A 4902-nucleotide genomic window follows, 5' to 3' on the forward strand; every position below is an offset into this window, starting at 1 on the left:
GAGAGGAGAGGGAGAGGAGAGGGAGAGGAGAGGAGGGGAGAGGAGAGGAGAGAGAAGAGAAGAGAAAAGAGAAGAAGAGAAGAAGTAGAGGCCAGCCAGCCATGAGCACATGGAGAGAAGAGGAGCAGGAAGGCAAGAGCAAGAGCAAGAGAGAGGAAGGGGCAAGCAGCCTCTTTTATAGTGAGTCAGGCACACCTGGCTGTTGCTAGGTAACTGTGGGCGGAGCTTTGACAAAATGCTAAGAGCAACACCAGGCTGGAACACCGAGAGTCAAGGCTGCCATGCTGGTTGGGTGGTAGAGGAAGGAGTGGGAAGGTGGGTCTTTGAAGGGAGAAGGGCAGAGGGGCCTCTTTCAAGATCAGAATTTGGATAGGGAAAGAGGGTTGACGTACAGAAGGATGAGGATGTGGATGGAAGGAACTTCCTGCCACTTGCCAGTTTACATTCTTACATTATCAATATTTTTTTTGAATTTGTACCATTATCGGGCCATTAAGATTTACACAGTGACCAGGCAGTGCAGTGAAAGAAATGTTCACCTGGAGGCATTTTGCCCTTGAGATACATTTAGAGAAGCTGGACAAATGGTACCTTGAGATGTGGATTGTGTTGGAATCAAAGACTGGCTTTAAGGTAGCTGGTCCCTCCAAGTCTGTTGCCGTGGCAACCACCATAAATTTCCAACGTTCATTTCACCTGCCTGCTGCTGCCTTACCAGTGCGTGGTAGTGCATGTGGTTACCTCACAGCCCAAATAAAAGGAAGAGACACCCCCACACACAACCCCTTACCCCTCCTTTCTACACTACAGGTTGAGAGCGTTTTGACAATTTAGAAACTCATGATGTTGGGCTGCTTGTCTCCCTCATGGGTGTGGTGCCTAAGCACATGGGCAAGCCACTCGGGAAGCAGAACACAGTCCATGATGGGGGTACCAGGTCCGGAATCCACTTTGGTTCCAAGTGAGTGCAAGAATAAGGAGGGGCTGGAAGAGAGATGGAGATTGAGGCTTTAGGATTGGCTCTTTACAATGAAGTCTCTCCCTGCCCCTAAAAGCAATCCTTGATGATGAAGGAGGTCCTTGCTTATCCAAAGCGCATTATTTAATGGCTAATGTGAATGAATATATCTTATTCAGAGTGAACCAGGCTTTAAATACCTTTTGTTGGAAGAATTGCCCAGGAAGAAAAGCTCATTGGCTAAATACCTGAGGCCTATCTAGATACCTCATTAACATGGAGAACTCCAGATTTTTATTGTATGTGACTGATTGTCATGGTCCTCTCAGTGGGGTGTCAGCTCAGGTAGGTTGGCAGGGAGATGTCCTCATGCCTAACATTCTCAATTCTGAGATTTCCCAGGGTTTAGGTTGGTTGACTCTTACCAGTTCTTCTGGTTGGTAGCATTGTCCACTTGCCCCACACCATGGTGCTAACAGAGAGTTCTAAAGGTCCCATATAGACATGTCTTTCAGGATTTCAGATACTCCTCTCCTGAGAGACCCTCTCCTGAGAGACCAGACACAGACTATACCCAGCTCTGAGTCTGGGCAGTTGTTCAGGGACAGGCTACCATGGTGCCTTGGGGGAGACTGGAAGTTCACTGACTATGAAGGAGTGGTCCAGTGTTGATGGAGAATACAGCAGCTAGCAAGAAACCTCACCAGAAAGAGAGGTGTAAGTGGGATGGAGAAGAAGAGGGGTAGAAAAGAGAGAAAATTACCAGCAATGTTGTTGGAGATATGGCTAAACCCTATAGGTGGGAGAGTAAAAGTCCCCAGTATTCAGGTCTTAGTATGAATGAGCAGCTGGTGCCCACTGGTTCCTGAGTTAAAAAAGGGTCTCTACTCTGAGCATCTGTCCTCACACAGAGACCAAATTAAAAAAAGAATGATGGGGCCGCTGCTTGAGTGTGGGACTTGTTTGATAAGGAATAGATTTCTTAAACACACTCAGTCGACAAGGACTGAGAGTGAACTAGGCTTTTTATCAGGGCTGGATTATTCATAGGTGCTGTGGTCTGGTACATGCAGTCAATGAGTGGTAAGACCTTTAGAAGTGCTATTAATGGTGCTGTCTTCAGGAACCTGGTTTTGGGAAATTGAAATAGTTAGTCAAGGGAGGGGCTACTGTTCTGGCTGGAATATAAGATGGGGAGGCTATTCAGTCTGGAATGAGGTTGTCTGTGAGCTGTGCTTTTCCCTTAGCCACACTGAATAAATATAGTTTTTCTCCCTTTTGCTATTCACTTGGCAGTTCCAATTGACTTCTCGAGGCTGAATGAATGAACATGGATTCTTAGGGTACAGACCGTGACCCTAAAGTTGATAATAGTGGCCACCTGCAGAGGTCATGGGAGTTTCTAGAGGATGTAGGAAATAAAAGATTAGTTGAATATTATCAATAGGGGTATGTAAGGAGGTTTCCTATGTGACAAATGTTTTGACACTCTTCACTTTTGTGTGAGTAAACCCATATCTCTGTCCTGTAAGAAAGCATAATAAACTAAGTGGTTATACCAATTTGGACTTCAATGGAGTCATACTTTGGTGTATCATCAGTGCCCCTTTAGAATAAAAAAAATTTCTTGTGCTTTTCCAGGACAAGTTAACACAACAACATACAGCTTGTGTTGGTATACAACCAGTGTTAATGAAGCACTGAGGTCAAGCTTCATTGCCCTTAAGGAAAGGCTGCTAAGAAGAGCAGTGAGCCACTGCTAGGTTTCCTTGGATTCATTTAGTATTTCTAGGTCATTCCTTCTCTCACTGTGGTAGTCTTTTCCATCTCATATTCTGCAACAAGAGTGAGCCCAGGCTGTGGGAACCCACTGGCTCAGAGCTCATATTTCCTAGTAGATGCCTTCTAGTCAATGATTAAACTGATGTGAGAGGACCTAGGTAAGGTTAGCCTGTCCAGAAACTGCTCAGAGGGAGCTCACCTCCAGCTTGCCAAGGCTCAGAACAGAGCAGTTCTCTGCAGTGCTTTGAGATGCTGTGGTCTTGCTATCCTGCTATCTTCTGTTATTACCAGATATTTCTGACTGTACTTTCTTAATCCATCTTAGAATTTCCACCAGAGAAATCTGATTTACACAGAGAAAGCCCAAAGCCATCCACGTGTGTTTCCTAATGTCTGTTAATTATGCATAGCTATGGGAACAAGTCAGATTTTGCTTGTTTTCAAATATCAAATTGCAAAATACCAGATCCCTGCTATTTTGAGCAGGTCTTAACAGGGTTGCTTTAGGTGGTCTCTAATGGATGTTTTAAGGGGTCTGTTGAGGGTGACAGGTTATAATTTGTCCTGTAAACCCATGAGTTCTGTGAGCAGACATGCTTTTCCATGTAAAAGCACTATTAAGTGACTCTTATGGCATTGGCTAGAATTAGCCCAGCTGGGAAAGTATGAATTCCCTTGGGCTATTAGAGTCTGGAATTTGATTAGCGTTGGCGGCAGTTTAGTCTTTTATCGGCTATTTCTGTAGCACATCAATTCTGTGTCATTTACCAATGTCTGTTCTGAGACATAATTGTGATAATCTGCTCTGTTTTAAACTTATCAAATAATTATATGCAGAGTAGCCTTGGTGGCTTTGCCACTAAGATGTTCCATGTTTTCCCAATGCCAAATTTCATCTCAAGCTGTTTAAGTAGTGATAAGCTGCCAGTGTCTGGCTAAGAGCTATATTTTCAAGTTTGAGTGTTCTATCAAAATACCTACAATAAAGAATGAGCTCTGTGGGGAACCTTTAAACTCTGTTATTCTCGGAGATTGTATGGATATTGCTAAGTCAGCTTCTATCACTTTTATAGTATTGTTTCTGCTGTATTTCTCTTTACAGGTCTTACTGTTCTCTGTAAAATGGCTAGCTATATGGCATTTACACAGCATTTGAGAGCCATAATCCAGGCATATCCCTTTATCAGGTCCCTGTATTACATTATACAGTCACTGTATTTGTTTAAATGCAATTGCTGCTTTGCAGTGTGCTTTGCAGAAAGATGGTTACAAAGACTATCTTTTCTGTTTTTATTGGTTTCTTATCCCCAAATGGACAAGGATACTTTAGCTGTTAAAACTTATCTTACTTACAGTTGTGATTCTGCTCGTGTTTAGAAACTGTCATTATCAACTAGAAGTCAGGAAACCAAAAGAAACATAAAAACATACTTTCAATGAATAGTATTTTTCAAGTGTAAAGTATTCAACAGTCAGGTACAGTGAAATTTCTTAATGAATATTTTGATTTTTATTAACAATATTTTAGTCATTAATAAAATACAATTGATTTCATAATTATATATAATATATAATATATAATAATTATTATTGTTTAAGTTAATCTTATGAAAATGTAAATCAAAAAGAAATAAGCTTGCAACATAATGATCTTGGAAAGAGGAAAATAGAGTGAAAAATGGGTATCTTTTCCTGATTGGGATGATATAACAAGAGGCCATAAATTTGTTTTTCACAATACTGTAGACTAGCCATATGATCATGGCAGTGACATATTTACTGTCTGCTAAGATCTTATTCTATAAGATGACACCTTCTTTCTGGGTTTCTGTATCCTTACACTTTTACAAAGACACTATCACCATATACAACAGTCTCACCTGCACAACTTATTAACACACCCCACCTCAAACCCAGCATTCTTATTTCTATCCCTTTTGGGGAGAGAGGGAGTTTTCTGTGTAGCCCTGGGTGTCCTCCAACTCGCTCTTTAGATCACACTGGCCTTGTGATCTCTGAGATCAAAAGGCATGCACCATCACTGCCTGGCGAAATATGAAACACATGAAAATAGAAATATTGAAGTCATCAGAGTCAGTTTTCTTATTAAGGATCAGAGTTGAAGGTGAGAGTCTTCAGTCGACTGAGCTCTATTTATAGCA

The sequence above is a fragment of the Mastomys coucha genome, unplaced genomic scaffold, assembly GCF_008632895.1.
Source record: "Mastomys coucha isolate ucsf_1 unplaced genomic scaffold, UCSF_Mcou_1 pScaffold23, whole genome shotgun sequence".
Taxonomy (NCBI): Eukaryota; Metazoa; Chordata; class Mammalia; order Rodentia; family Muridae; genus Mastomys; species Mastomys coucha.